This window comes from Astatotilapia calliptera, chromosome 12 (genome assembly GCF_964374335.1).
Source record: "Astatotilapia calliptera chromosome 12, fAstCal68.1, whole genome shotgun sequence".
NCBI lineage: Eukaryota > Metazoa > Chordata > Actinopteri > Cichliformes > Cichlidae > Astatotilapia > Astatotilapia calliptera.
The window spans coordinates 35,275,808-35,300,515 of NC_137433.1; the positions used below are offsets into that span (position 1 = coordinate 35,275,808).

Consider the following 24,708-nt stretch of genomic DNA (forward strand, 5'->3'; position numbering starts at 1 on the left):
CTTTGGGTCCCTTTCAGCATTACTCTAACCCCCCTGCAGTTCTCTGTAAGCTTCATTTTCATGGACCTCCATTTTGCTCCTAACAGGAAGCTCCTCCCCCTTCCACATCTGCTACCCAATAAACATCAAGCAGGATCCCCTCTGTACAGAGACCATACTCAACCCAACCACATGCACTCCGCACTCTCCCCAGCAGCTACACCGATCACATATGAACTACATATGTGCTCAGAGGCACTGCAAGCATAAATGTGTGTAAACAACACACAAGACAGTTTCTAATGGATGATTAAAATTTCTACAGATGCACATGCTAAATGTAGAACAAACACAGGAAAAGATGAAAGGAAAATAGGGATGCAAGAGAAAGGAATGAAGACCGGCATGGAAAAAGGTGAAGCACAATAGACCTGATTTTTTGGACCCAAAACACAGAAATTACAATAGCATTTCAGAAAATCTGAATCCAGCTCTAAATCAGAATTCATTTTAGTCATAAAACTCTTTACATTTTATTTTACACTTAAATTATTGTTTATATTTAATCAAAAGGTATATTTTTAAAAAGTCCTATAAAATTACTAATTTGGCAAAATTTAAGTGAACTTACTCTGATGATGTCTGCTGTGTGAGCGGAATATCAAGAACACAAACTGATATGGTATAAAGCACCAAAAGAGAATACAAAGACAAGTGAAACAATATCCAAATATTCTGGCACAGCTCTACTATCTGCTTAAGCATTCAGAAAACAAACTAATCAACTAGTTAACCCACAAAGTTAAAAACAGTCAGTATGTATGAAAGATAATCTGAATTAATTGTTTGGCAGCCTTTTGTAAATTATCATTACTCTTAGAGTTCACATATAAGCAACATTTGCAACGCAGAAGAGTGTGCGTGTGTGTGCGCGTGCGTTTTCTTACTATCTTGGTGGGGACCAAAATCTGAAATTTACTATACTGGTGGGGACCAAACTCCAGGTCTCCACGAGGTTGAAGACATTTTTCCCACTTAAAATGTGTTTTTAATGTCCGGGTTACCCTAAACCTAACCATAACCCAATTGTAAGTGATAGGCATTCCTTTTATGATGGCTAGGGTTAGGGTAAGCGGCTAGGGAAAGCATCATGTCAATGGGACGCCCCCACGAGGATAGCAAACCAGACGAAATACCACACCTGACATTAGAGAAGAATAGAATTAGAGTAGAATATAAGTGCACATTTGGAAAGATATTTCTTCATCTCATCTGTAATGTTTTCTTTCCTAAAGTTGTTTCTGTTAATGAGACATAAATGTGCCTTCATCCTGGAAATGACTGTTTCATTCTCACCTGAGCACTACTGAGGTTTTACTGTTTGAGCCACACACTGTGCATTATGGAATCTGGAAAGTCCAATCCTGGTTTCATGTTAAACTCCTAGGCTGCCCTCACCTTTTAGTTCTTTGTTGCTCACACCAAGTCACAAAAACGGAAATAAAATTTTGGACACAATGTAACTGCTCTGCATATTTGAAATGTTTTACCCACAAAATCTTTTCCACTTTTTTAAGATTCTCCTTGCTGCTTGTAACTGTCACACCAACACTTGCTCAGTTGTTTTTAGGCTACGGTACTATAAAATAAGAAGCCCATGTCCTATATGCGTCATTACCAAACGGTATAGTCTGCTGATTCACCACATCAAACCAAAGCATCTCTTGTGATATTTGGTGCAGGAAGAACTGGAGGGGTCACCGCAAGAATGTCGGCTCCTTCCAGCCTAATGGTGGGGAACAGAGACATCATTCAGACACTGTTTGTTTTCCTGGTACCATATGGTGAGCACTAGCCACCATGTTAGTGTCTATTTTTGCTTTCATTTCCAGGTCAAGGGTCAGAGGTGCCACATCTGCCAGACTTGTGAGGCTGAATATCGAGGTACCTGAATAAGCACCCGCGTTATCTCAGTTGTAAAGTTGTTGTAAAACATCAATGTGAACACAGACATCAGCGCCTCGTGGGTGTTGCCAAGTCAACACAACAGCAGTAAACATCAGGCAGGCCGACGGGGGAAAGCCACCTTGTGACTGATTGTTTGGAAAAAAAGAGCTTGTTATCCTGAGCCCGCTGGAGGCCAATTTGAACATCAGCACATTTTTCTTTAATTATGAATGCAAAGTTGCTGTTGGACAGCACCATCAAAGACTTAAAAAACTACAGTGGTAAATGAACATGATTCATAGTTGGAGAGTACACACTACACTTCTTTGTCAGGTTACCCAACCAATACAGAGGGAAAAAAAAACTGGACTTCTTGCATAACAGCACAGACTTTGATTGCATTTATGATATATGAGAGAATAATGTGATCCGAAACGGCATCCAAGTTACTCACTTGGCATAAACAAGAGGAGAAAGAATTAGGCATAGGAGTTCAACAATTAACAGTAATATTACGTAATGTTTACAAGACTGATGAGACCTGCTATGATGGTTTGGAGACGATGAACATTGAACATCATTGAATAGCTCAGGTTTAGCAGTTTGAAGACAATATTAGAGTGCAAGGCTGGGATGTTTTGGACATGTGCAGAGGCGTATATATTGGGCAAAGGATGTTGACTATGGCAATGCCAGCCAGGAGGAAAAGAGGAATATGGCACTGGAGGTTCATGGATCTAGTGAAGGATTACATCCATTACGGCTGCCTTAGTCAGGAGCCTTGCGGAGTAATCTGGGTCCTAAACTCTGTCTGTTTCAGGTCCCAAAGTCAAACAAACACTGCGGCATCACTGACAGTTAAAAACTGTAAATTCTTTCATTTTTAATAAGATGAGCAGCATTGCTGCTTTACCAGGTGTAATAATTAAGTTTAACATCCAGGCATCCATGAAAATAGAATTTATTAAATTCAATGGAGTTAGAAGTTAGCAGGAAGTTAGCTCGCTAGTTTCCACCTAAACATGATATAGCATGTTCTGACTGAGAGCTTCCCATGATGCATTGAGTATTTCTGCTTCAGTCACCTTTCTCACTCACTGTGTTAATAGACCTCTCTGCTGAATCAGATTTGTTATTAATCTCTGGCTCTCTTCCACAGCATGTCTTTTGTCTTGTCTTCCTTCTCTCACCCCAACTGGTCGCAGCAGATGGCCCCGCCCATCCCTGAGCCTGGTTCTGCCGGAGGTTTCTTCCTGTTAAAAGGGAGTTTTTCCTTCCCACTGTTGCCAAAGTGCTTGCTCATAGGGGTCATATGATTGTTGGTGTTTTCTATGTATGTAATGTTATAGGGTCTACATTACAATATAAAGTGCCTTGAGGCGACTGTTGTTGTGATTTCGGTGAAGTTTATTTATTTTGGTGTTGTATAAATAAAACTGAGTTGAATTGAAAATTGTTTCATGGAAACACAACTGAATTGAAAATAAAATATACAAAAACATTGTGTAACAAATTTGTCCTAAAAGTGTCTTAGAACTAAACAACCAAAAACAAACCCACTCAAATAATTAAGAATTCTGTCAACATCTTTGTTCAAAACTTTGAGTATATTTTTATTTATTAGGCTGATAATAAGCTGAAGTCATGTTTTTATACTCAATTTTGAGCCAGCACACTGGACCTCTCCTAGGAAGTCAGAAATTTAATTTCAACCACTAAAACAAATTTTTATGTTTAGGAATGCAAGCAAATAACTGTAATTTGGGATCTTAATTGAAAAAACAGTAATGTGCTTTACTTTTTCCCTCTGCTTTTTTGTAAGATAGTAAATTTGAAAATTACTGGATGATAAGAGTAATTATATTTTAGCATTAAAAACATACATATTCTAGAAACATAAGAAATTGTTTTAGTAATTACCAATACTGTTAATTTAGGGTAGCTTGACACCCTACATTGGGAGGTGTTCTATTTGGTGGGGGATTTGTTAAGCACTGTAAATAAAAACTGATTAGAAACTACAAAAAAACATAAATATGCACCAGGCTTCATAGATGTTCTTCTTTCTGTATTGAACAGGCCTGTCAGTACAGTTGCTGTGTCCGTGGATGCTTCTCTGCATGTATCAAACAGAGCCTGGTGCCTTGTTTTTCTGCAGACTTTTGATGGCATTACTCATCTTCTGTTGTTAGATTTATCCTTTGTGCATTGTCATATCCTGGGGCTGGAGATATATCTTCTTATATTGGCAGTGGTGGTATTATTTGATAGTCACAATACCAGTTTTGACCTTGTTTTTAAAACCTAACGACCCTGCAGTGTGGCGGTAAACATCACTCCTGAGTAACCCCCTGCTGCAGCTGACCTTTTAATCTGCACTTGAGCTGTAACAGAGGCAGGAAAATTAGGTCAACCTTTGTACATTACCTCTCATCCACCCTTGTTTAACATCTCCTTACAACCTTTTTTTAAGCTGATGAAGGGAAGGCATACGCTGCTTATTATGATTAATCTTCTCAGTGTATATATTTCCTTTTTGGCAGGCACTGACCATAAGGAATATATTTATTTTGACAGAATGTTTAGGTTAATCATGGTCTTCAGTTGCTCCCTCTGATAGGTGAAGGTAGAACTGAAAGATAGAAAGAAAGACTCCAGTGTTTTAATATTTTTAAGTTAACTTTTTTGCAGATAATTGTTTAATTTGACATGAACCATGTACAGAGACAGAAAGGCACAGTAAGCAACAAGTGCAAAGTTGCCCTCATGTGATATGTTCTTTAATAATTCGGACAGTTAATGCCCTCAACCCAAGAGACTTCTTAGAAATCTGGCCCATGTGGCCTATGGGTTGTGATAACTTGGGACTCATTGGCTTCTTTGTTAGAGATTCTGGAAAATTGTGCAAGCCAACTTTCCAGATAATCACAGTTTTTACATGAATCATTTCAAGTCAGTTATTTCAAATAATCACAGAAACAAACCAAATGGGAGTAAATTATTGCTAAGTGTATCTAAATCTGGGTCAGCTTGTTTGTTGACCTAATTGCTGTGCATATTCATCAGTTTACAGTCTGGGTATGTGCTGACTTTCACTGTGGTTAGGCTGTTTTCTAATGATACTCAAGAAGGCCAGTGCAGAGGGCTGAAGCATTGTTTGCAGTTCAAAGTGTCACAGACATACGGCAAAAGACTATTCTTCTTTTCAATTCCCAAATGATTTATTATACAGATTAATGAGGACCTATCATGCTAATGTTTTTATTCTTGGAGTCTGCTAGAGTACCAATGCATGATTCAAAGCTGAAAATTATTATTATTTAATTATTATTTATCTTTTACTCAGTTCACCCTCTGTCAGAAACAAGATGTTTTAAGTTTCCTAACATCTCATTTAAAGCAACTGTCTTCTGATTGGCTGCCCTTCGCAATCAGACACAGGTGGGTTGGGCTTCTGTGTTTTAAATGTCAACATTATGGTTGTCCCATTTGTATGACACAAACGTGTCACAAAGTGTTTGGACAAGTCTGAGCCTTTGGCTAAGAAAGTTTACTTGTGCATACACTGAGATGATTATTGGCCTTATTTATGTGTGCATCCAGCATTGCGACAGGAAATGATGCCTGTTGTACAGGGTGGGCCATTTATATGGATACACCGTAATAACATGGGAATGGTTGGTGATATTAAAGTCCTGTTTGTGGCACATTAGTATATGTGAGGGGGCAAACTCCTCAAGATGGGTGGTGACCATGGTGGCCATTTAGAAGTCGGCCATCTTGGATACAACTTTTGTTTTTTTCAATAGGAAGAGCGCCATGTGACACATCAAACTTATTGGTAATGTCACAAGAAAAACAATGGTGTGCTTGGTTTCAATGTAACTTTATTCTTTCATGAGTTTTTTAAAAGTTTCTGACCACTTATAAAATGTGTTCAATGTGTTGCCCATTGTGTTGGATTGTCAATGCAACCCTCTTCTCCCACTCTTCACACACTGATAGCAACACCGCAGGAGAAATGCCAGCACAGGCATCCAGTATCCGTAGTTTCAGGTGCTGCACATCTCGTATCTTCACACCATAGACAATTGCCTTCAGATGACTCCAAAGATAAAAGTCTAAGGGGGTCAGATCGGGAGACCTTGGGGGCCATTCAACTGGCCCACAACGACCAATCCACTTTCCAGGAAACTGTTCATCTAGGAACTGCTCGGACCTGGCACCCATAATGTGGTGGTGCACCATCTTGCTGGAAAAACTCCGGGAACGTGCCAGCTTCAGTGCATAAAGAGGGAAACACATCATCATGTAGCAATTTCAAATATCCAGTGGCCTTGAAGTTTCCATTGATGAAGAATGGACCCACTATCGTTGTACCCCATATACCACACCAAACCATCACTTTTGTTGTTCCAACAGTCTTGGAGGGATCCATCCAATGTGGGTTAGTGTCAGACCAATAGCGGTGGTTTTGTTTGTTAACTTCACCATTCACATAAAAGTTTGCCTCATCACTGAACAAAATCTTCTGAGTGAACTGAGGGTCATGCTGCAGTAGCTGGAATTTGTAAGGGTACCATTTGTGAGTAGCTAATATCCACCGAAGGGATGTTCGACTAATGCCACTCTCCAGTGACATGCAGCTCTTGCTGAATGAAGCTAGGACAGCCACTGATGTTTCTTCATTAGTGAAAGTTTTCTTGCGTCCACATTTTGGCAAATCCAACACTGAACCAGTTTCACGAAACTTAGCAAGCAGTTTGCTAACTGTAGCATGGGAGATGGGTGGTCTCGTAGGGTGTCTTGCATTGAAATCTGCTGCAATGACCCGGTTACTGCATTCACTAGATATCAACACAATTTCGGTCCGCTTCTCACGTGTTAACCTCTTCGACATGTCAATGGTTGTGAACAAGAGAAACTTGTAAATAACTCATGAAAGAATAAAGTTATGTTGAAACCAAGCACACCATTGTTTTTCTTGTGACATTATCAATAAGTTTGATGTGTCACATGGCCCTTTTCCTATTGAAAAAACAAAAGTTGTATCCAAGATGGCCGACTTCTAAATGGCCACCATGGTCACCACCCATCTTGAGGAGTTTGCCCCCTCACATATACTAATGTGCCACAAACAGGACTTTAATATCACCAACCATTCCCATGTTATTACGGTGTATCCATATAAATGGCCCACCCTGTACTTTTAAATACTCTAGAAACAACAAGTAAGCCTACAAGTGCGATAGCCAAGCACTCTAATGGGTTGATATGGTACTACAAGGTCATTACGATAAGATGGGGCCTGATTATTTAAGACCTTGTATGTGAGGAGCAGGATTTTGAATTCAATTCCGGATTTAACAGGAAGCCAATACAGGAGAAATATGCTCTCTCTTTCTAGTCCCTGTCAGTACTCTTGCTGCAGCATTTTGGATTAGCTGAAGGCTTTTCAGGGAGTTTTTAGGACATCCTGATAATAATGAATTACAGTAGTCCAGCCTGGAAGTAATAAATGCGTGAACTCATTTTTCAGCGTCATTCTGAGACAGGATTTTTCTAATTTTAGAGATGTTGCGCAAATGGAAGAAAGCAGTCTTACATATTTGTTTAATATGTGCATTGAAGGACATGTCCTGGTCAAAAATGACTCCAAGGTTCCTCATTGTCTTACTGGAGGCCAAGGTAATGCCATCCAGAGTAAGAATCTGGTTAGATACTATATTTCTAAGATTTTAGGGCCAAGTACAATAACCTAAGCTTTATCTTAATTTGGAAGCAGAAAATTTGGTCATCCAGGCATTTATGTCCTTAAGACATTCCTGCAGTTTAACTAATTTGTGTGTGTTATCTGGCTTCATGGACAGATAGAGCTGGGTGTCATCTGCATAGCAGTGAAAATGTATGCTATGTCTTCTGATGATACTACCTAAGGGAAGCGTGTATAATGTAAACAGAATTGGTCCCAGCACTGAACCCTGTGGAACTCCATAATTAACCTCAATGTATAAAGAGGACTCTCCATTTAATTGAACAAATTGGAGTCTATTAGATAGATACAATGATACAAACCACTGCAGCACAGTACCTGTAATATCTACAGCATACTCTAATCGCTTTAATAGAATATTATGTTCAACGAATGCTGCACTAAGGTCTAGCAGGACAAGCACAGACACGAGTCCACTGTCCAAGGCCATAAGAAGATCATTTGCAACCTTCCCTAAAGCTTTTGTTGTGCTGTGATGAGCTCTGAATCCTGACTGAAACTCTTCAAATAACCCATTCTTCTGAAAATGATCTGTTAACTGTTTGACAACTACTCTTTCAAGGATTCTTGAGATCAAAAGAAGGTTGGAGATTGGCCTATAATTAACTAAGACAGCAGGATATCGATGCATTATTAATTTTAGTTTAGCTTTTATTAGTTTACCTTAGCTTTTTTCAGTTATTAGAATATGAAGCCTACTTGTCAGGGGCAGATTTTAGAGGTTCACAACAAAAACAATGCTGTGTAAACCCAGCTGATTCGCGGTCATGTATTCATCCTGAAGTAAACAAACACCAAAGCCTCACCAGCCTTTGACCAAACTGACCAAAGACTGAAACTAAAGGTATTTGCAGTACTGTTTTTAAATTGAATCTTATTAATACACATTATTGTTTAATCTAGTACTTTTTTCCCAGCATTCTAGTTTTTTGTTTGTTTGTTTTTATTTCAGCTAACCAAAGTGTTTCATCACACCTACTTTCAGTTTAGTTTTACATAACTGTAAAAATCATGAAAGGCATGTTATTAAAACTACCAAAGAAGGGCATCCTAGACCTCTCCATCCACATTAGCTGACCAGAGTCAGCATTGCACTCCAGCAGGAAGGGTTCAGATGGTGCAAACGATATGATGAACAAACCTTTGCTTTTCACAATATCCTTGAGGAATCTCAAGCATTGTCTGGAATCGATTGCATTTCTCTGCATCAACTTCAAAGACCTCAATTTAGTAAATGGTAAATAGACTGTTACTGCTATAGCACTTTTCTACTGCAAGTCTTGTTCACCTAGTCACACATAGTCGCACTTGCACCCTGACTCAGGCTTCATTATCTTCCCCAAGGATATCTTGACATGTATGCTAGATTTAACCATCCCATTGGTAGAAAACTCACTCTACTTCTTAAGCTATGGTCGCCCCATCTGACAATATTAATCTTATGAGCCAGTTTTACCAAAAGTTCAAGTGTAGCATCATCTTAGTTCACAGATTGACATTGACTGAGAATCAATCAAAGTAAGGATGGCTGTAGCTCAGGAGGTAGAGGAGGTCATCTGCTGATCGGAAGGTTGGTGATTTGATGTCTCCATATCTTTGGGCAAGATACTAACTCTAAGTTGCTCTCTGATGCATCCATTGGAGTGTGAATGTTAGTTTGAAAGCACATAAAAGCACTGAATGCATAGAGTGAATAGGTGAATGGGTGGCATTGTATAAAGTGCCTTGGGTGCTATGTAAGAAGTCCATTTACCAAAGTATTTCATTGTGATGTCCACAGACATGGTTATGTGTGAAACCACAGCAAATGTACAAAGTAGTATATAGTAGATTAAGTTTGAGGACCTGAATTATTAATAAACATAATTAGTAACAAGACAAGTAGCAAAACAGTTGGCGATAGGAGAAAAACGAGCATCTCACCAGAACACGGTAACAGTTATATCAAGCTTGAACTTAAAAATCAAAGATACAGACATAAACAGTCCTATTTCCTCTAGTCTAATCCTTTATCCAGTCTCATTGGGCTTAAAAATCCATTTTTCAAGGTTAATTTGACCAGAAGAGCAGCAGAGACTGTAACAAATATAAACGTAAATTAAAAAAAATAACACATGACACAGAGTGAACACAACATCCAGATCATATGAAATAATTTCCCCCAGGGATCAATAAAGTATTCTGATTCTGATTCTGAATAAGATATCATGAACGAGAGCAATTTCCAGAGCAATGACAAAGAGGACCGCTTCCTTAGTTCTTTATAATGTCCTAAAACGCCTCCACAGTAATCACTTGTGATGGCTTCAGATCATACGGCAGATTATTCCAGGAAACAGAAAACACATATTTAAAAGCATTTTTTCCTGATTCTGCTCTGATTCTGGGGGTCAAAACAGGGCTCTTTGAGACCAAAGGTTGTGTGACTATTGTTTTTACCATAACCAGTATATCCTCAGATAACAGTCATGCAGAGATTTATAATTTCCCACGCGTGGGACTAATAAAGGTTATCTTATCTTATATACAAAAACCATGTAAAGGGAAAGTGTGGCCTTACAGAGACAAGAGCATACAGAGAACAGAGTTGTGAGATGATAATGGATCAGACACACATAATAATTTTACAAACTGCACAGTTGCGATGAGGGACTGAATCTAATAGTAATAATTTGATTTAATGCATTAAATCGCCTTCATTGGCAAGCTACTGATAATTACTCTGACCCGAGATTATCATCCATCAGCATGACCTTAAGAGAGAAAGTAATCTGCTACCTTAAAGAGTGCGTGTTAAGCTCCCCCGGCCAGAAATCTGTTATTAGCAAACTTACGGGAGAAGGACAGGCAAATGGGACTAAAGAGAGGATCACCCAACCCTTCTTCTTATCTAACATCCCAAAAGGTCACCGTTTCATAAAGGGAACTCCTAAATCAGACTAATTAACTTAAGTGATTAAATTACCTATACAACTACAACAACTACAAACCATCAATAACTGCTGAATTGTTCGTTCGAGTTCTTATTGAACCTTTAGTCAGTTTCAGACTGATGGCAGCAGGTAGAAGAATCTTTTCTTTATTCTTTAAATAAGTAATGAAATAAGTGTTCTCATCTGAAATCATGAGGGATGGCTGTTTGAATGATCACATATTAGTCAAATGTACACTGTTAACAAGCCAACAAGCTCACTTTTTTTTCCCACCGGCTCATACATGATTCATGATGTCATAAATTCGCGCTGATATTTTTCCCCCCTGTTTTAAACCACCCTCTCTGTTTTTTACCCCCTCGGAGAAACATTGTGACCTGCGAGAACTCCAGTTAAAATTGAATTAACCTCAGGCACATGGTTCATTAGTGGAAGGCCTGCCTGGTGCCATAGGCAATTAGCTTTTACAGTCCAAGTCTGCACAGTCAGTTCTGTGTTCTGGATGTCACACAGACACACACAGAAACACACAAATGCAGGATGCAGCCTATTAGCATCAAAAAAAAAAATAGAGAAAACAAAATCTAACATGTCACATCCTCTTGGTTTTCAAATCTTTCTGTTCTTCTGAATTGAAGCCTTACTCCTGATCAGAGTAGCCTTGCCTGTAGATTTATATCTTTGAAGCAGTTCCTCTTCTGGAAACAGCAGAGGAAGAAAGATAGAGACACACACAGCGAATCAGATGTTGTCCAGGTGCTGGCCCACCTTTAATAAGAGTCTTGTTCTGCTCACTGCGAGCTAGAAGGCCGCTCTAACCAGAACCTGTACATGATGGAGAACTGCTGCTGTGAGCTCAGGTCAGCATAGCTCACCAGACTGCAGAGCATACGTGGGGAGTTCCTGCTGCAGTGAGTGCAGAAAGAATCAGGAACTGACTGCAGCAGACTTTTTGCACCATTACTTATTGACACATAATGGAAATTATTCAGGCCAATCACATAATGTTCATAACTGCAGCTTCTCCAATGTCCACTTGAGGATGTCTTTAAAAGAGAGTTAATCCCCACAGACTCCCATGGTATAGTCCTAAATTTACAGCACAGTTAATAATGTTACTGCCTCACAAAAAAAATAATTTTGATCTCTGCAGATAGTTTCCAACGTCATAACAACTCTGAAGAAGATGAATTTTTTCTAACTCATTCACCTGAGTACTAGAGATAGGCACATAGTGACTCTGACAGCTGCCCCATGGTCACATCAGGCTCCCAACATGGCAGCAGCTAAAACATAAATGTTCAAAACCAATCACATCCATCTTTAATACTCACTATGGGAAATCCAACTTGGACACTACTTGGGCTGCTCTCTCTCCCCCCTACCCTTCCTTCACTGTTTCAGGAAATCTCAATATCAACATAGACAGGCTTCAGAAATGTGAATCTAAAGGTTTGCAAATATGGACCTCAAGCTAAAAATGTAAAACTAACAAGCTCACAGTGAATAGCTAAAACTAAAGCAACATGAATCCTCACGACCCTCAACATCATGACAGTGAAGTAACCGTCCAAAGACTCTGCTTGAGTTGTAAAATATACAGACCTGATGTGACAAATGATGAGGGAATGAAGGACACTAAAAGAAAACAGGTAAGCAGACAGTACAGCAATGATGGAGTTGGAGTAAAATAAAAAAGAATTACACTAGACCTGCTATTAAATAGTTCCTGCACCTTAAAAAAAATCCATCATTCACCAGTGTTGGGTGCATTTAAGTTTTTATTTATGATTTTGAAGCCTAGTATTTAATCAGCAATCAGGTTGACACTAAACTTGCCAACTATTTTCATGACCAAATAATATTTCTCTAAGCAACGGTGGTCAAATTTTGATGCCTTCCTTGTCTTCAAGAAAACTTCTTCATCTTTAGATAAATAGACAGACGTTTTCTATCATTTTCTATTTACTCTATTAAATTGTTAAGGTTAAACAGCTGAACACAAAATGAGGCTGTTTTGAAGCCAGATTTTGTCAGACTGTTTGTAGTTAAAAGGGGAAAAAAATCTGAACATAAACATCCTTTAAAATAGTGACTAAACGTTGCCACAGAAGTCACAGAAGCTGACTGTGTTGAACTCCCCACCAGCTGCTGAGCAGTGCAGTCACATCATGCAGGGTTTGTTATGTTCATGGCAGTGGTTTACATTTTCTGAAAGGTGTCAGCAGATAAAGGTCAGAGGTCAGCGGTGTTCATGTAAACCTACCTGAGTGATGTGGACCAGAAGACAGAAAAAGTCACTGTGACTGCTTAATGAAACCTTAAGTCTTAAACTGAGTTAAGGTTAGATTAGAGTTTTCTATAAGTTTGTTTGGGTTTTTTTGTATTCTTTGCACAAAAAAAGCTTAATTTAATAAAGTAGTAATGAAGGGTTTGCTCATTTCAGTAATACAGGGTTTGTTCATTCTATGAGAATGTTTAGCTTGGTTTTTATTAAAAACAAAATGTTTTGGAACTTTGTGAAGGCAGCTGACTCAAGTCAGAAGTGGGAAGTAACGAGGTACAAACACAGTAGGGACGGGAATCAATGCAAATTTAGCAATTCTGATTCCATTATCGATATCACTTATCAGTTTGTTTTCTTATCGATTCTCTAATTGATTCTCATTGGATTCTCATTAGCTTCACTTTGAGAGCCACCACTATCGTTAAGGCATCAAGCGAATTAATTGCATGCCTTGCGGTTAAATGTTAGGTAACTTACTATACATGCACTAATTACTCCCAGGAGAAAGTAATTTGTTATACCACTCATTACATTACTTTTGCATTTCTCCGTAAAATGAATTGACAAACACAGTCTCATAATTACCATTTAATAATATAAACATATAGGCTAGAGTTTCACAGATCAATACATTTTCCTATCATAATGAGGACACATATAATCTTTCTCTTAGCATTTAGGTATGAACACAAAGCACAGAGCAAATATGGGAACCGGCACAAAGAGACTTCAAAGCAATCGCCATGGTGACGCTGGAAAAACTTGCCACCTGATATTCGTACTTCAGAGTCTATACAGTCTTTCAAATCCCATCGTAAAGCTCACTTTGTTATGTTGGCTTTTAATCAGAGTTCATTTTGAGTACCATCAGTTTCTTTTGTTTATATTAAATATAATGCATTTGCTTCACCTCATGTCTTATTCTTCTGTATTTATTTTTATATGGTTTCCTCTTGTTCATCAACTAACTTGCGATGTACTGTGGTCAACTTGCTTTTAAATGTGCCATAGAAATACAATTGACATTGACCTTAAAATTTTACCAGAGCATCTTTTTAAGTGCCTGTACTACTTCTTCACTATACAAAAACTTACCTACTTTTTCCAATTATAAATGCTGTATTGATTGTTAACAGATTTGACTAATCCTACAAAACTGATTATACGCTAAAACTGAGACGTTTATTTCAGCTCACGCACGTTTGGAGGGTTTCATGGATACTCTATCTTGGAATACATTAGGTCTCTTAGTAGCAACTGAGCATTAGTTAAATACCAGAGCCTGCCGGAGCAATATTGTCCACACCTTTATGACCAGTACCCATCGTCTGACGGCTCTTTCTGCTGCCCATTTCAAACTGATTTCTTGAACATGAAAAAAAAAGAGTTTAAATAAGTGAGTGGGTTCATCACCATCATTCACCTCCTCATTATCATAAGCTGCAGTGCACTGAGTGGAGCTGAGGAGTTTGGTCATTCAGGACCTCAGAGCAGACCCACTTCACGTCAAAAGGATCCAATTGAGGCGATTCGTATTTCAGAAACTGCTGATCTACTGTGATTTTCCCACACTACCATCTCTACGGTTCACAAACGTCAGAAAAAAAGAAAATATCCATTCAGTGTCAGTTCTCTGAGTGAAAATGCCCGGTTGATGTTCAGATCAGAGGAGAATGGACCACTTCAAGCCTATATGATGGAAACAGAAGCTCAAATAACCACTTAGTACAACCAAGCTATGCAGAAGAGCATCTATTCACGTTAAACCTTGAAGCAGATGAGCTACAGCAGCAGAAGACCTCACCCGGTGCCACTCCTATGAGCTGAGAACAGAAAACGCAATAGAAGACTGGAAAAATAAATGCTGCCTGGTCTGATGAGTCCTAATCTCTGCTGTTATATTCAGACGGTATTGTCAGAATTTGGTGTGAACAACATGAAAGCATGGATCCACCCTGGCCACAGTTTACCCATCTTTTGATGCCTGTTTCCAGTATGATAACACATTATAAACAAAGCTCAAATCATCTCAAACTGTCTTCTTGAACATGGCAATGAGTTCACTGTACTCCTGCGGCCTCCACAGTCACCTGATCGGAATCGAACAGAGAACCTTTGGGATGTAGTGAAATGGAAGATTCACATTATGGAGTGTGTAAGTGTCTTTTTACTTTCTGCTCACTGATACCAACAAAAATCAAATGAAAAAAGACAAAAACTAAATCAATATCTGAAGCCAAAATTAATTATTCCTTATTATAGCCGTCTAAAATAACACCAGTATCTCTGTTGATCTTACAATCGTGTGTGTGTTATACCTACGGAGCAGTAAGAAATATAAAAGAGTGGAAGCCACCCTCTACACATTTCTGAAAATCTTGTGTTTAATGGGATAACCATGACAATTACATTCTGAAGCAAATTTCTAAATAGTTTCTAAGCATTCTTGGACAAAACATTCCACGAATTGGACAAAGAAAAGAGCTGATACTTCCAAGTTTGGTTTGTTTGATATGAAAGCATCCACTGAATGCCTTTAACTTAATTTAATCATGACTTGGAAATTCTCCACCACTGCAGCTGCTCACCGAACCAACATAATAACTTAATAATCATAATTGCATTGCATTGTTTAAGTGGAGGCCTGTAGATTAGACAGCTCCCCGTGGGCTAAGCACACTTTTCCAAACGGGCGTTTCAGTTAATGGTTCCCTGGAAAGAGCACTGTGCTAAAGGCTGATAAATGAGCACCTCCATTTATGGTACTCAACACACCCAAACACACACGTGTACACACACACACAGCTGGCAGACAAGCACTAATTTTAGTTTTAATTGAATTCACCACCTCTTGAATTCATCTCAGGGTTGTGATTAAGAACAAAAGCTGCGCTGTGAAACAATCACGGCTGATTTCTCCTTCACAGCTCAGAAACACCTCTGCTGTTCCCCATGACTGATTTTCAGCTGAAGTGTGCAGTGAGGGGAGGAGACCAGTGTGTATAACAGGCCTGTGTTTTTAAGACTTTTTTCTTAGCAAGAAGCACATGTGTGGGCATGTGTTCATGAAGACACCGTGTGTTTGCATGCTTGAGTGTGGATACCCGTCCATCTCATGCATTGTGCTTTCAGCAGCCACAGTTATTGTCAAAATTGGCCCGGGTTCCTGCACTATTAAAATCCCCAAATCAATGCTTTTTTAAGACCTTTTTAAGACTTCAATTAAGGAAATGCACTTGTGAAATGATGACATATTGACCCAGTTTCCTGCGCTTGGATGGAGCCTCTCGTTTTTTTTAAATTGTGACGCAGTTCTTTGTCTTTTGTTTTTTTTAATAAACACAAGCACCCAAAAACCATTTGGAGCCTCTCTAGCTTATTATTCATGCCTAGCACATCTTTAAACTAACTCACAGTGTGCATGCAATATTCCCGACACCAAAAATTCAACGCCAAATATTCAGAAAGCAATCGTACTCACGCTGAGTAAAGTGTAAATGAATACACTAAGTTTTGGATTAGAACTTTTTTAAGTGCAAATAGTCCAAACTGGTAAAAAGATCTTAATGACCACAATGTTGTGGTTTGTTTTGTTTTTGGTGAATTCTTCCTGCTATATGTTGTTGTTTGCCAATCAACGACCCTGAATATGACCTGTTATTAAGGACAATGTAACCGTCATCCTTTATATTAGGGTGACTACAGCTCTGTAGCTAGAAAATAAGGTTGCACTAACCCTCCAAATATTGCTGGTTTTTAGTTTGTGTCCGAGTCAAATAATTTAGTAAGAACATGGTATATCATATAGCTACTGTTAGCTTCTAACTCAGCCGAATAAAATTCCTGGACATTAAGCTTTACAAAACATGTCTTTCTAATAAACAAAATCAAAAGCAACAACAATACTGAACAAGTGAATATATAAATATGACATCTTGTTGTTGAGAAAATGTGACATTTTAGACTCTTGGTCTTGCCAATTTAAATTTTGGATTAGATGGGAACACACACTGCCACAAACACAGCAACGTAACAAATGTTTGTTTTTTCTGCAGCTGACAGAAAGAAACATATCACCCGATATCACAAATCATCAAATACTGGTCAAGCTTTAATCCATGTGCTGGTTTCAAATATTTAAAACAATTTACCATTTTTTACAACACTAATCAACAAGTGCACCGAGGCTCTGGGACATAAATATACTCAGTTTGAAACCAGAATAAGTTAAAACATCAATGTTCTGTCATGTGACTGTAGAACAGGGACTACAAGAGAAAGAAATGGAAAAGGACAGTAATGACGGAAAGAAGGATTCATTTCAGTGACTATGATGTTAGGAGGAAAAAAAAAAAAAAAAAAACACACACACAGATGAGAGACTGAGGTCCCAGAGTGAAATATCTCATTAACTCCAGAGGTCAAATGTTACAGTACCTTGTGCCACATTTAGTGTTCTGTTAAATAAAAACCAGGTGTGTGCTAAAGCTGAACAGACCTGGAGATAAGTTGGGGCCTAAAAAGATTACAGCTCCCCCCTGGGCTGGGTCTTGTTTGTAATGTATACTTGAGCAGAGGTTCCCAGGCGCTCCGGTCTGACCTACTTCCACAGTCCTGGCAGCTGAACTCAAGAACCCCTGCATCAACACCGCCCATCACACTCCAGATGTGCTGATCTGAACTAAACTGGAAGCTATTTAACAATGCTTACAACATAAAAATCTATATTACTGTAATAAATCTTCATTTGGTCTAGCTTGCTCCTTTATAACAGCTAAACAGTGAGCTTTTCTTCAAACATGAAATGTGAACTTCGGTGAATCTTAAAGTTAGTGACATGGCTGCTTACACAGCTGTAGCTGCTAGCTGTATGCTAGGACTCACCTTCACTAACTTCAGTTTATTGTCACTGAGCCTTACCTTTCAATTGTGTTTTTATGTTTTTTGAGCAAGGAATTCTCTAACAAATCATTGCCTGAATGAGTCTAAGCACAACTCGTGGGGACTCGACTCAATTGGTTTTATTCTACTTACATTCCTGTTTAACAGGAAGGTTACTAAGTGCAACCGTAACTGTTAAATATTAATTTATGTAACGTAGACACATGATTTTCACTGATTTAATCAAAGTTAATTTCTGTTTTACTAGAAATAGATTGTATGTAACATAATCAAAACCCTTTTCTTCTCACTCAGTAGGGGCTTCTAGCTCATGAGTCATAGTTTGTTGTTTGAGAAGACCGGTACTTTCTTGGAGTAAGTAAAGATCTTTTTTTTTTTAAAAAGCTCACTTTCCCTCTCATAAACAGTCTACATTCATTCACATCATACAAACACCATGAATTTGTATTCTCTAGTGCGTGCATGAGACAAACCCAGGCATGTCTGAAAGCCAGAGTCACGCGTCTTTTCTGATACAGACTTAGCATCTGAAAATGAACTACTTCAAAAAACTGTTCCTGCTAAAAGTGGAAACAACAAGGTTGTTTCACCACTTGAGGCAAGAACATAGTGTCAAGTACAACCTGGTTATGAAGGAAGTGATAGTGGTAAGACACAGCCATGCTGATTCATCATGGAAATGACTGATGTGGTTACATCATGGAAAAGCAGTGCTTTAGCAGCTAGTTATAATATCCTAGATATAAAATATTTCTCAGTGTTATTGTGTGAATATATAGCGCAAATATATAACGCAGGCATCTGATGAGTTACAAGTTTTAGCTACTTTCGCTGTTGTTAAACTAAAGTGTAAATGAGTTATTTTAAACTTCATTCTTCAAGTTTGCTGGAACAGAAATTGCAAATGTTCTTGAAATATCATGTCATAATTATGAGGCTATATCGCTGCCCCCCAAGCATTAGCCAATTAGAAAAGAGAGGGATTGTCAAATAATAGTAATGGAGACACAATAATATTTGGAAACAACTTACCACTCTCACTCAGAAAGGAAACAAAGACAACAACAAAAAGCATGAGCACAGAGGCGACAGGGTCTAATTAGCAGGATTCTGTGGCCCATGCAGCAATACAGCAATAATAAAAATTTAAAACATGAAAATCTGGTAAACTTACCTTTAATACTGCGACATTACTGCGACTTAAATCCGGACATAAAAGCCACTTTGTGAGGTCATTCAAGAGCTTGTAGCCTCTTTAGCTTGTTAGCAAACATTCCTCTTCGTGTTTTTCTGATATTCATTTCCTGTTATTTGTTTTGCTTATTCACTGTAATGGATTCAGTTAAAGGTCCATCCGTATTTAATGAAATCCCGCGTGACACCTGCGTCATAGACGCTGGCCCTTATATGAACTTTAACCTTTGGCAGGAAATACTCCCACAAAAGTTGAAACAAGCCAAAAATACTTGAAGTAGAAAAATAACATAAAAGCCGTTTATCTAAAGTTACATACGAAAAAGTGGATTTTTTTTCCCTTTTCTTTTCTTTTCTTTTCTTACTTTTTTTTGCATTAAAAATCAAATAGCTGTGAGTTATCAAAGTGGTTAATCACCTAATCATTTCAGTTTGACTACTAGGGTAGTTAAGCAACACAATAGAGATTAATATTTTATAATTTCATCAATTTTTTGTTTATTTTTGTGTTTTTAAAGGTGTGATGGAAAATTAGGTACTATGTTTTTTTGAAAAGTGTTATTAGTTGAAGAATGAAGGCGTACATAATTTTAAAAGTCTACGTATATTAAAGGAATTTTTTAAATTGCATAAATACATTTAGCATCTTTACATTACATCCACAGATCAGAGTAATCCTTCAATGAACCTTCGTCCACTTAGTTTTAGCCTTTCCTTCTTTCTTTAAACCAATTTTCTGAGTGTTTAGAGCTTTTGGTTCACATTAGATTACCTGTACAAACACTGACTTTGTTATTTTAAATGTTGGCATGTTTCATATGAGCATCCACCATTACAGTAGTTTGTATATCACAGAAAGTAGAAGGAGAATAATAGAAAAATTGTATTTCCTGCAACCTTGAGCCCTTCACTTGGCTGACTGTTTAAGTCAGGCTGAAAATACAATGATAGTTTATATAAAACATTAAACACAAACCTAAAAAAGGAGGTTTTAATGTAAAATCACATTGTACAAAAAAAAAGCATGTGGATGTTTGAGTGCAGGAGGAAAAAAGAAATGATGTTTAGACTGAATGTGATCATTTTCTCACAGGTTACATTTTAATATTTGGGTCCCACAGGTCACTAATAAAATGTTGCATTAAATATTTACCTTTGACTTCTTTTTATATAAAGTCAACAAGACATTTTTGTTCTTATGAATATGCTGTTATATAACTACTGAGAATCTGTTTTTCTTATTCTTATTGTTTCTAAAAACCTAAAGACCATCTTACTCCATGAACAAAATCAGGATCTTCCAAGAATGATGAGGCTATTATCCAGAGAACTGACTGGTCAGGTGCTGGTTTTTCACCTCTTGAACTCTTATCTCGACCTAACCTTCTCTGGATCATGTTAGGCCACCTTTATAAAAAAAAAACAAAAACCCCAGAGTTAAATCTCAGGTAAACTCTGAGGTTTTTACTCTGAGTAAGCAAAGCTACAAAGGAGCAATAGTTCACACTTACTGGACCTTTACGTTATAGTTCATCATCATGTTTTATGTCCTAGTTATTCATTCAAATGTATTAAATCCAGCTGATATATGTTATTTTAGAGTACTGATAAATTAGTCTGAGTCATAACGTTTTTTTGCAGAAACTCCACAGGGGCATCTCCAGTTTCACCCAAAATTTACTTTTTTACATTCATAATAAATGGAGTAAAAACAACATTTTTAACAAATGATTCTCCCCAGGACACTGATATAATGCTTTAAGGTTTAAATGTGTGTTGGCTTTGGAATATGAGTCCAGTACTATATAGCTGACCACGTGTGATTTTATTGGCGGACAAATTGCTGATGAAAGTAAATCAGCTTGTTATTTGGCCATTAATTTTATTAGCAGAGTTACATTTAATGGTTTAATTTAATTTGATATGAGCCTGAGGGGATCGTGAGGACATGCCAGACTGGGATAGAAAGGATGATGAGCCAGAAACAAACAAATAACTGAAGAATCATAAAATGCAGCATTAGTGCTTTACAATAATGACCCGAACCTGAAGCAACATCAAACCTTTGAAATTTAGGTTGCTGTGATGAGGCGCTGCAGGCTTTGAATCTGCCTCAGACCTGTTCCTGTGAGCTGGAGGACCTGAGGTGAACCAAGGCAGGCATGGGAATCCATTCAAACTCCACACAGAAAGGCTGGAGATAGCTTTTTAATATGCATGTTTTTATATATGTTTTTGTATCAAAACAACAAATAAAGATTAATCTTTTGACATAAGTGTAACACGTGTTTGTTCATTTTTAATTTTCATGTCAATCATCTCTATATCCTGACCTCTTAGGGGCCAAACATGGCTCACAGACTGTCAGGGGCTCAGTATAACCTACGATGGACATAATATTAACTACATCCAGATGTGGGTACACTCTTTAAAAAAAAAAAAATCACAGCACAGGGCAGCTGGAAATCATTACTGTATTTTCCCAAGGATAATACAGCCTTTCCAATTTCTATAGAGACAGATAATCCAGTATGTAACATTTGACTGAAGAATTCCACCTTATAACAAGTCAGTGAGTTTAAATATATCGGAACTACTGTGAGTAGAGATAGAAGATCATTGCACAAAATGAAGATTTAGATTGCAATTGCAAAGAAAGCATTCGCTAACTTAGCAGAGACTTTATTCAATCGACAAATTTCTTTCTAGATGTCTGAATTATACCGATCATCACGTGCTGTATGAAAGAAGAGCATGGACAACAAACAAGAGAACTGCAGATACCATCCATGTATTATCGATATAATGAGAATATCACACTGAAAATTCTACTTTTTTTTACTCTTAGTTTGGTACATGAATACAGGCCCACTGTCTTTGTGATTGACAGCCAGTCAGAAGAAAACTGGCTTAAAAGTGATGTGGGCGGAGCTAAAACAGTTTGATTCAATAAGAAAAAGAAAGAAATTAGTTTATGCAGTTAATCATACAAAGCTAGTCTAGCAGAGTCCAAGAATGTAAATGAGAAGCTGTAAATGAACAGGATAGGTCTATTTGAAGTCTTTTAAGCCCCCATAAATGTGTCCAGTCCAGCAGAGACAATGCACGCTTTTAATGTTCATCCATTTACACGGTTAACTGTGCTTTGTCCATCGTCCATCCATTTGTAAATACATCCATTCATCCGTCCAGCTGCCCACACTGTGAATCCGAGAATCCTTCCAAAATGGCCTTAAATCCACCCACATACACTCCACATGCCTCCACCCACAATCTGCATATTAACACTATTAGCATAATTAGAAAAGAGTAAATAATTATTTATATTTAGCTCTACAGGCTGTTAGTAAACACACTGCCTGATGTGGACGTAATGGAAACGCACATTCTTAAAATATATTTCTTCAGGAGGAATATAGGTTAATCTAATTATCTTGAAACCAAAGAGTGATTCCTCTTTCCAGGCCTGTTTCAAAATAAAGTTAAAAAGACACATGCTAACAGATTAGCCACCTTTGGCTCCTGCATCCTCCTGAGGCTAGAGCAAACAAAAGTAGGGGGTCAATGGATGAGTAATGGGAGGAAAAAGGGATATCTGCTACTGAGACCAGTCATGGAGGCTATTTCAGGCCAGGGCCTGTTTAACAAAGAGTCCTTATTCAGTTCAAAAAGGCCATTTATAAAAACAATGGTCAAGGTCTGGAGCCAGACTCTGGAGAGTGAAGGACTGAAAGTGCTTGTATATGTCAAATAAGCCACCTGAAGAATGGCAGCGGTACAAACAGCTAATATTACTCCAGCTATTATTGTCCTGGATCGGACAGAGGAAGTTAGGGTTGTGTAAAAGATGACGGCAGAGCTATATTTTAAAACTAAAGTGGATTTTTGCAAAAAAATATGGGAGGAAAAATCAAAGCTGGAGCTTCAACAAAAGCCATCATCCAACAGCCAGCTGCAGATCTGATCCTATTCATAACTTTTACCATTGCTTTTTGAGCTACTTGCAGTCAGACTGGGTGTTTTATGCTACGGCGGTTAAGAAAAAATACTATTAGTACAAATTTGATGAAATTAGAAATGAAGACGTGGCATTGAGATCCCAAATGTTAGCACATACCAACTTAACTTATTATCAGATTGTCAAGGACCCTCACTGCTCATTTTCTGGATAAAAACAAGCTGGATAATCAATGATTTTTCCATCACTGTTGCACATCTCAGGGTGTGATATAAGGCCATTTTGTCAGGGAGGATTCATATGTAGTTGTTGTTTCAGACTTTACCGTGTCCATGCTGGGCACAATGTTTATAGAGACAACAGCCAGTGAGCCTGAGCAGCAGGCAGGTTATCTTAGAGATATGAGACATGTGCAAAACCACCACCCACTGACCAATAAATTATCTGGATAAAAGTGGTTCAAGTGTCGTCATTCCTAGAAGATCCCTCTGATGTCAATGCACAGACAATAAGAGAAGATTTAATTTCAAGAGACCATCTAAATCCTTTGGTTTAGATTCTTGGGGGAAAAATTATTCCTTCCAGTTTTTCCCTCCAATACATTTTATTTATAGATATATTTAGCGTTTCTATGAGATACATGGAGATGTAGTCCTTAAGTAGGGCACCTATGTCAGCTCATAGTCAATGAAAAAACAAAGAGTTGATTCATCGTCAGCTTCTTGCAACCAGTAATCATGACTGATGATGTTAGGGGTGGGTGAAGCCAGATAGGGAACATATTTCCTGGATATGTTGGACTTGTTTCAGAGGACAAGCCCCAGAGAATGGCTTGCATTTGAAATTTTCACTTTTCTGCTGGTTTGCATCTTTCTAAAAAAACTGTCAAGGCAGCATTTGTTCATACCAGCTGTATTTGTCCACGTTAGGAAGGCTTGTCTTCAATGCACAGGAACAAATACCATCCAATTGTTCTTTTCTGTTTCTAAAATCACAATTGCACTCTCCTTGGAGTCCCAGGGCTGAAGAGGCTCAACTGTATTCATATAAATAGGTGCAGGCAGAGCAGCTGGGTTTCTTCTGCATTGCCAGCAGCCTTTTGCTTACACTGCTTTTTGCAGTTTTGACTGCAGTCCTGTTTTACACTCAGTTTTATTAGTTTGGTTTATTAACATACCTGCTAAAACCTGTATAAGACAGCACATTTTATGGTTGGTTTAAACCATTTTCTCCCCCTCTCTCTCCTTGCTTTTTCTGCTGAAGCTACAATCTCACACTAACATGGCTTCATAGTGTATTGGTTTACCCAATAAGCTTCCCAGTTTGAGCCCAGATGGAGAGATCTATCCCTGGTAGGGTTATGTCCAGAAGGGCATTGTTGGGTGTAAAAAACAAACAACAAAAAAAGACAAATCTATCAAATCTTGTGAATCACACTGCTGCAGTGACCCATGGTGAATATGGGAGGAAGTTAAACAAGTTTCTTTCTTTTTCTCCTTTCATAAACCTTCCCTCCTAAAACATTTTTAAAGTGCAGCAAAGTTTTGTAGCATGTCATATGCTGAGTTCCTTTGAGCCACAGATTTGGGGACTCCAACAGAAAGGGCTGAAACTAAAGACAACTGGTCTCTTTTTGTGCCACGATTTTCTAATAGATCCTGAACTGCAGATAAGTGACATCTCTTTACAGTCTTTCCTTACATTGTTCTGCAGGCACTGGTTGTCATAATCAGCC

The 24,708-nt window shown here is 38.1% G+C and overlaps 1 long non-coding RNA gene across 2 annotated transcripts in view; it reads right to left on the bottom strand.

Annotated features, from left to right (window-relative positions):
* Window positions 1-19,190, bottom strand: part of LOC113033383 (uncharacterized) — a 70,619-nt gene extending 51,429 nt beyond the window's left edge. For both annotated transcript variants that reach the window (XR_013912796.1, XR_003274024.2), the window contains exon 1: window positions 18,996-19,190. This is a non-coding gene — a long non-coding RNA (uncharacterized LOC113033383). The remainder of the gene's footprint in view (window positions 1-18,995) is intronic.
* Window positions 19,191-24,708: the final 5,518 nt, after the last annotated feature.